The sequence below is a fragment of the Salmo salar genome, chromosome 04, assembly GCF_965601325.2.
Source record: "Salmo salar chromosome 04, fSalSal1, whole genome shotgun sequence".
In the NCBI taxonomy this organism is placed as follows: Eukaryota; Metazoa; Chordata; class Actinopteri; order Salmoniformes; family Salmonidae; genus Salmo; species Salmo salar.
The window spans coordinates 66,107,941-66,117,592 of record NC_138294.1 but is presented as its reverse complement, the minus strand read 5'-3'; positions in this window follow the sequence as shown (position 1 = coordinate 66,117,592).

Here is a 9,652-nt window from a genome sequence, read left to right as displayed (position 1 = left end):
AAAAAGGAAGAAGATGTATGATCCACATATTTTACACATTACAAAATCACTAACAAAGGAGGACTACAACAGCACTATGTCTGTGTTGGCAGCTGTTGGGTCACCTAACCTACTTTTTAGGATTCCAAGTGCTGCATGCAATATATTATTCTATTCTGCCACAAAGCCAAGCGTGACTCCCATAGGCTCATAGACATATGTGTTAACATGTACAGTGGGGGGAAAAAGTATTTGATCCCATGCTGATTTTGTACGTTTGCCCACTTACAAAGAAATTAACAGTCTATAATTTTAATAGTAGGTTTATTTGAACAGTGAGAGACAGAATAACAACAAAAAAATCCAGAAAAACACATGTCAAAAATGTTATAAAATGATTTGCATTTTAATGAAGGAAATAAGTATTTGACCCCAGTGCAAAACATGACTTAGTACTTGGTGGCAAAACCCTTGTTGGCAATCACAGAGGTCAGACGTTTCTTGTAGTTGGCCACCAGGTTTGCGCACATCTCAGGAGGGATTTTGTCCCGCTTCTCTTTGCAGATCTTCTCCAAGTCATTAAGGTTTCGAGGCTGACGTTTGGCAACTCAAACCTTCAGCTCCCTCCACAGATTTTCTATGGGATTAAGGTCTGGAGACTGGCTAGGCCACTCCAGGACCTTAATGTGCTTCTTCTTGAGCCACTCCTTTGTTGCCTTGGCCGTGTGTTTTGGGTCATTGTCATGCTGGAATACCCATCCACGACCCATTTTCAATGCCCTGGCTGAGGGAAGGAGGTTCTCACCCAAGATTTGACGGTACATGGCCCCGTCCATCGTCCCTTTGATGCGGTGAAGTTGTCCTGTCCCCGTAGCAGAAAAACACCCCCAAAGCATAATGTTTCCACGTCCATGTTTGACGGTGGAGATGGTGTTCTTGGGGTCATAGGGAGCATTCCTCCTCCTCCAAACACGGTGAGTTGAGTTGATGTCAAAGAGCTCCATTTTGGTCTCATCTGACCACTACACTTTCACAAGTTGTCCTCTGAGTCATTCAGATGTTCATTGGCAAACTTCAGACGGGCATGTATATGTATTCTTGAGCAGGGGGACCTTGCGGGCGCTGCAGGATTTCAGTCCTTCACGGCGTAGTGTGTTACCAATTGTTTTCTTGGTGACTATGGTCCCAGCTGCCATGAGATCATTGACAAGATCCTCCCGTGTAGTTCTGAGCTGATTCCTCACCGTTCTCATGATCATTGCAACTCCACGCAGTGAGATCTTGCATGGAGCCCCAGGCCGAGGGAGATTGACAGTTCTTTTGTGTTTCTTCCATTTGCGAATAATCGCACCAAATGTTGTCACATTCTCACCAAGCTGCTTGGCGATGGTCTTGTAGCCCATTCCAGCCTTGTGTAGGTCTACAATCTTGTCCCTGACATCCTTGGAGAGCTCTTTGGTCTTGGCCATGGTGGAGAGTTTAGAATCTGATTGATTGATTGATTGCTTCTGTGGACAGGTGTCTTTTTTACAGGTAACAAGCTGCGGTTAGGAGCACTCCCTTTAAGAGTCTGCTCCTAATCTCAACTTGTTACCTGTATAAAATACACCTGGGAGCCAGAAATCTTTCTGATTGAGATGGGGTCAAATACTTATTTCCCTCATTAAAATGCAAATCAATTTATAACATTTCTGACGTGCGTTTTTCTGGATTTTTTTGTTGTTATTCTGTCTCTCACTGTTCAAATAAACCTACCATTAAAATTATAGACGGATCCTTTCTTTGTCAGTGGGCAAACGTACAAAATCAGCATGGGATCAAATACTTTTTTCCCCCACTGTATGTAGGAACTGTAGACTGTGTTCAGGATATAGCATTCAAGAGAAAAACAGGTTGACAACAGGCTCTGACAGTCAAGCCAGCAGTGTGTGCTGGCTCTAGTCCACATCTACCCTTAGAGAGAGGATGTCCTGCTCTCAGCCTGGCTAAAGAAAGAGCTCTCATCTTTTGCTGACCAGTGAGGTTCATAGTGTACAGACGGAGGAGGTACAGCTGCCCTCCAAACTTAATGTTCTCATCCAGCACTTTGACTAGGCCTCCATTACAATAACTTACATTCCATTGAACAAGCAGCGGCACACCAGCACATTGGTGAAGAACTAAAAACTGGCACCCTGCACATGTTCCATATGCACAAAAAGCCTACCAGACGAGACAGTGCGTTCAAAGAGCCCGGTACCCTCAAGGTGCACTCCTCCGTTACTCTGCTGGAGCTTATCGCATCTCACCTGTGGGCATCATCAAAAGTCTACCCTCTTGGGCGGTCACTCAGTGATCCTGGAGCAGCCAAGGAAGTCTGGGTCAAAGGTTATCAGTCACATGCTGAGGGTGCGGCGATTTTCTTGCACATGCTCAGTAGTACCTGGACCACCCAGGACGACACGTCCTCCATTAGTGAGGTTAACAGGGAAGGGTCCTGCTGAGGCTTCTGGGAAACCCTCATCAGGGAGGGCCAAAAGCCAGCTGGAGTGCTACACTCGGTAACATCCTTAACAAGTATGTGGTGGATCCGTTTAACCTGTTGGGGCTCGGGGGCAGTATTGAGACATTTTGAAAAAAATATGTGCCCATTTTTAACTGCCTCCTACACCAACTCAGAAGCTAGGATATGCATATTATTAACACATTCGGATAGAAAACACTCTGAATTTTCTAAAACAGTTTGAATGGTGTCTGTAAGTATAACAAAACTCATATTGCAGGCAAAAACCTGTGAAAAATAGATCCCAAAAAAATGTGTGACTGTACTATTTAGTGTCATTGTTTTATAGATACCATAGTGAGAAAGGATTCATTTCGCAACACCTACGGCTTCCACTAGATGTCAACGATCTTTATAAAGTTGTTTGAAGCGTCTATGATAAACAGAGAGCAAATTAGAATGCGAGGAAGTTGACATGTCATCACTTCATTTTTTTGCGCCTGCGCATAAATCTGAGAAGCGTGAGTTTGTCATCATTGTTTATCTAGACATAGGATAGGTTGTGTGAAAATATTACTGATGTTTAACGTTAAAAATGGACCAAAAGATTAATGCTAAACAACATTTGACATGTTTGAACGAACGTAAATAGATTATTTACTAGGTTTTTTTAGCTTTTCGGCGTGATTTTACACCCCCCCCACCACGTTTTGTGGGAGCATAATGAACGCTAAGTACTTGGTGTTATTTGGACATCAATTATGAACTTTGTCAAAAGAAACCACATTTGTTCCGGACCTGGGATGCCTTCCGGACCTGGGATGCCTGCCTTCTGATGGAGATAATCAAAGGTAAGGGGATATTTACAATGTTATTATCGATATTAGATGATGCTAACTGTATAGCATAGCTTATTGTTCTTAGCATAGCACCCCGTTTATTGCAAAATGTGATTTCCCAGTAAAGTTATTTTGAGATCTGGCCATTCGGTAGCAATTACGAGATGATAATATATTATTCTTTGAATGACAATATTATAATTTACCAATGTTTTCGAATAGTAATTTTGTTATGTTCACCGGAAGCATTTCAGAGAAGAAAAAAATCTGAATTTCACGCTACTGTAAAATGCTGTTTTTGGATATAAATATGAACTTGATGGAACAAAAAATGCATGTATTGTATAACATAATGTCCTAGGAGTGTCATCTGATGGAGATTGACAAAGGTTAGTGCATAATTCTAGCTGGTTTCTGCTTTTGGTGACGCCTGACCTTGAATTGAAAATGGATGTTTGTACTTTTGTGGCTATGTACTGTCCTAACATAATCTAACTTTATGCTTTTGCCGTAAAGCCTCTTTGAAAATCGAACAATGTGGTTAGATTAAGGAGATGTTTATCTTTTAAATTGTGTAAAATAGTTGATTGTTTGAGAAATTGAAATTATTAGATTTTTGATGTTTTGAATTTCCAGCCTTGTTAGCAATCCCGACTCGGGGTTCATTGCTAACCTGTAGCCCCAACAGGTTAAGCGCAGAGGACACAATGACCTGCTAGAAGACCAACATATTGGACAACTCCACCTGCAGATGTTAACAACTGGCAAGTTGCACATGACCAGTACTCGCCTACCAGTCGAGGCAGTGTGTTTAAATAGACAGTACCCTCAAGTGGTGCACTCCTGCACTACTGGAGCATGCAGTGGACCCACTTAAGTGCTGAGGACGACATGACCTGCCGGAAGACCAATTCAAATCCACAGTATAACCTGGTGGACATAGGCTGAGGGTCATTTTCCCTCTCTATCTCCAATTTGGGCTCAAGGGGCAATAGCCCCAAATGGGATATCTGATGTTCACTAACGTACAAGCCCGAAGAGGGACGAGCACCACATCTCCATCAAAAAGCTGGAGATCAGTGAAAAACCATGTCAGAGAAAGCAAACGGCATGGGGACAAGGGGTTTGCAATGAATGAGCTACCGCTGTGACAAACCCAATGAAGAGAAACTTCCACTATAGGATCAACCTCCCCACATATAAATTGAAGCAATACAGTATTGGGGAAAACATAAAGAGTACAGTTGAAGTCGGAAGTTTACGTACACCTTAGCCAAATACATTTAAACTCAGTTTTTCACAATTCCTGACATTGAATACTAGTAAAAATTCCCTGTCTTAGGTCAGTTAGGATCACCACTTTACTTTAAGATTGTGAAATGTCAGAATAATAGTAGAGAGAATTATTTATTTCAGCTTTTATTTCTTTCATCACATTCCCAGTGGGTCAGAAGTTTACATACACTCAATTAGTATTTGGTAGCATTGCCTTTAAATTGTTTAACTTGGGTCAAACGTTTCAGGTAGCCTTCCACAAGCTTCCCACAATAAGTTAGTGAATTTTGGCCCATTCCTCCTGACAGAGCTGGTGTAACTGGGTCAGGTTTGTAGGCCTCCTTGCTCGCACACGCTTTTTCAGTTCTGCCCATATATTTTATATGGGATTGAGGTCAGGGCTTTGTGATGGCCACTCCAATACCTTGACTTTGTTGTCCTTAAGCCATTTTGCCACAGCTTTGGAAGTATGCTTGGGGTCATTGTCCATTTGGAAGACCCATTTGCGACCAAGCTTTAGCTTGCTGACTGATGTCTTGAGATGTTGCTTCAATATATCCACATCATTTTCCTGTCTCATGATGCCATCTATTTTGTGAAGTGCACCAGTCCCTCCTGCAGCAAACAACCTCACAACATGATGATGCCACCCCCGTACTTCACGGTTGGGATGGTGTTCTTTGGCTTGCAAGCATTCCCCTTTTTCCTCCAAACATAACGATGGTCATTATGGCCAAACAGTTCTATTTTTGTTTCATCAGACCAGAGGACATTTCTCCAAAAAGTACGATCTTTGTCCCCATGTGCAGTTGCAAACCGTAGTCTGGCTTTTTTATGGCGGTTTTGGAACAGTGGCTTCTTCCTTGCTGAGCGGCCTTTCAGGTTATGTCAATTTAGGACTCGTTTTACTGTGGATATAGATACTTTTGTACCTGTTTCCTCCAGCATCTTCACAAGGTCCTTTGCTGTTGTTCTGGGATTGATTTGCACTTTTCGCACAAAAGTACGTTAATCTCTAATAGATGCGTCTCCTTCGTGAGCGGTATGAGTTAAAAAAATTAGTTTAAATGTATTTAGCTAAGGTGTATGTAAACTTCTGACTTCAACTGTACATGGTGCAGAACATACCATAAAGTCTGATTCATCCAAGTGTCATGACGTTGCCCTCTTTGGGAACAGCGAGCACCATCCCCCTCCTCTGCACCATCCCCCTCTCTCTGTCTCTCCTACACCCAGGCTGCTGCGACCTCAGTTCGTAAATTCCTGGAGAAGAATCCTGCCTCATGGCCAGAGAGTATAGAGAGAGAGTGAGTTTCATAGAGAGAACAAAGGAATTTCTTCCACTTCACAGAACTGGAGAACCGAATGGCATTCCTGTTCTGGAGAATGTATAAAAGATCAGTGAAGTAACGAGCTACGAACTGGTCCGTTTGGTACAATTTTGTGAAACTCATGAGAGACAATACAGCCACATTACCATAATCCTGTTTATACAAAAGTCTGTTATGAGGCTTACATCTAATTGTTGTATAGAATGAATGAGTAAAGATGGAACTATTTGTGAAATTATGTAATGGGATTTTAGACTGTTTAATGAGGGAAACTCCAATTCCCTTTGGAGTTTAACTAAATCAGAGGACCGCCCATGAGCACAGTTATGATCTGGCATCAGGGGACAGGCCTTTTCTATGTTCCGAATAAAACCCCCACCTGGGTTTTCCAACTCCAGACCAGCTTACCTCGATAACGAGAGGGCCAAGGTTTGAGACCAGACCAGTACCTCTATCACAGAGGGAAATAAGGTTTAAGTAGATTGCTGAATCTTTTAACCATCCCACGTGGTTAAACTCTTAGACTATCGATACCGACAGAATAAGAACAAGTCTTTGATATTAATTACTAGTCTGCAGCTAGGAATTCGGTATCATTGAACGCGTAGACCGACAACCGCCGAAACATCTATTCTAATACAACATTTCTGAATGGGACTCTGAGGTATCCATTCTAACCACGAAAGACGGGCAGATGAACTTCCAACAGAAAGAAGGACGATTCCAACAGAGATCACGTGACACACTGAGCGCAAATATATATATTGATTGCAATTATTCCCGAATGAGTGAGCGTTCATGTGCAAAGGATTAGCATTTCAATTGTTATAATTATCAACTTTGTTGTGTCTTTTATCTTTCGCGCCCCTCAGTCTTTTGTCCACCAAGCCGCCATGCCGGTTTAGCCCACTAGGGCACATTCCCCTATCATTTCCTTGTAAACATATCTACTGTTTGTTTATGCATTTCTGTGAAATACTTAGTAAATAAATTATTTTAAGACAATTGACGTATGGATGACTCATAGTGAAGACTGGGTTCATGCAGATGACCAACAATTTACAACATTTGGAATGAGACTAACGTGAGGTAAAGAATAATTCATTAATCAGAAGACTAATTGATCAGATATTAAAATATCTGAAAGCTATATTAGGAAAATTATAACCTTGTAATCTGAATATTTTCCTTGGTGCCCCGACTTCCTAGTTAATTACAGTTACATGATTAAGTAGTTTAATTACGTAATAATAGTTACAGAGAATTTTTAATAAAGATAAGTGTTCAGTTTTAATAATGCCAAAGATACGACACAAGGAGTGGAGAGACAGATTGTCGTCCTCTACCATATCCCTCACTTCATACTTTGTCACCTTCCCATCCTACTTATCCTTAACTATCAGCGGTGGTGTCCTCCTTTCATGATCCTCATCATCAGACTGTGTATCAGAGTCAATTAGTCTGAGACTATTCAAATCAAATCAAATTTATTTATATAGCTGTTACGTGTTACGTTTTTCTTGTTCCCCATTTTTCCCCTGCTAGTGTGTTTGTCTTGGGCATTACAGGTGTACCGAGTTGCGGCTAACGATGGTGGGCGTGGCTGTAGCTGATTACAGAGAGGATATCTGTTTGCCGTGTGAGAAGAGAAGAGGGGGAGAGAGAGAGAGAGAGAGGACACTTGTTTTTTGTTTGACTATTTGTGTTAATTTCTTTGTTTGTGTTAATTTCTTTGTTTGTGTTAATTTCTTTGTTTGTGTTAATTTCTTTGTTTGTGTTAATTTCTTTGTTTGTGTTAATTTCTTTGTTTGTGTTAATTTCTTTGTTTGTGTTTCAGCCTGTCCTCCTGAGGCGCTCCACCCTACCTAGGTCCTGGAGAAGGGAAAAGGTAGATCTGCCCCATGGGTGTACATTCTCACGTAGATAACCCATTGTTTTATACAGTAGGTTAGCCGGGCGGGTGTCACCCTTGTATTTTTTCTTGGAACCAGGTAGGACAGTGGGTTAGGGTGTAGAATGTGTTAGGAAGGATTAGGTGTGTAGAAGAGGAGGGACCTTTTGTTTATTTTCATTACTTGGACCCCGATCCCAAACATTTCCCTTCTCTTACCTTCCCTGGTGGCTGTTTTTGTTTCTTACTGATTTATTTATGGGTGTTTTTATATTGTTTATTTAACTCATTCACTAAACATCCCCTGAGGGTTAAAATTGAGTTCTGGTTGTGGTCTGATTTATTTATCGCTCATTGCACCCCACATTTCTTCCCTTTTCATCTGTATTACCTGGTGTGTTTAGGCCCAGGCATTTACGTCTCCTCTTCAGACGAGCTACACCGGAGGGGAGAACGTAAGATGGGGGCTCAAACGGGATTTGAACCCGGGACCTCTCGCACTTGCCAAGTGGTGGGGAAGCCTAACCAGGTAATTTCCCCGGCTCCTCTCTGCCCTATTCCAGTTATGGGAGAGCCGTTTGAGAAGGTAATCATCGATTGTGTTGGTCCCTTACCCAGGACTAAGTCGGGTAATCAATTCTTGTTAACAATAATGTGCACTGCTACAAGGTACCCAGAGGCGATTCCTATGCGTAAAATCACAAGTAAGGCAATTGTGAAGGCGCTGATTAAGTATTTTTCTACCTTTGGATTTCCAAAAATTGTACAGACAGATCAAGGCACAAATTTTACATCAAAATTGTTTGGAAGTGTGTTGAAGTCCTTGTCAGTGTCCCATCAGACGTCTAGCGCTTATCACCCGGAGAGTCAGGGCGCGCTGGAACGTTGGCATCAGACGCTAAAAGCTATGTTGCGTAAATACTGTATGGACACAGGAAAAGATTGGGATGAGGGGGTGCCCTACGTGCTGTTTGCTATTCGGGAGACCGTACAAGAGTCTCTTGGGTTTAGCCCAGCTGAGCTAATCTTTGGTCATACTGTGAGAGGGCCTCTCAAGGTACTGAAAGAACAACTTATGGCTGATGATTCAGTTGGGTCCTCTACTAATGTACTAGACTGTTAGTCAAGTCCGGGAGCGGTTGCATGACGCCTGTGCTGTAGCCAGAGAAAATCTGTCTTCCACACAAAATAAAATGAAGCGTCATTTTGATGTTAAATCTGTGTTTCGTTCTTTTCAACCAGGTGACCAAGTCTTGGTGTTGTTGCCGGTACCCGGCTCGTGTCTCTCTTCCAGTTTCTCTGGCCCATATGTAGTGGACCGAAAACTCAGTGATACTGATTATGTTATCAAAACGCCAGACCGTAGACGACCATTTAGGGTATGTCACATTAACATGATTAAAGCCTATCTTGTTAGAGGTGGTATCGAGTCTCCCATTACCAGTGAAAAACCTGTTGTATCCTCTGTTGCTTCTGTGAGCCTGGTTACTCACCCAGGAGTCAGCATAAATGATGAGGACGGTTTGGTGATGCGGAATACTCCTGAGCAGTGTGCTCGTTTGTGTAATTCGGAGATGGTGGCGTCTCTCCCAACCCATTTGTTGCATTTGAATGATCAGCAGAGATCTGATATTGAGTTACTAATCACTGATTTTCCAAGTCTCTTTCAGGATGTTCCCAGTCGTACCAATGTGTTGAAACATGATATAAATGTAGGTGATGCTGCTCCAATCAAACAGCACCCTTATCGTATGAATTCAATCAAGAGAGGAGTGATGAAGAAAGAGGTAACTTATTTACTGGAAAATGAGATGGCAATCCCCAGTGGCAGTCCTTGGAGTTCCCCCTGTCTGCT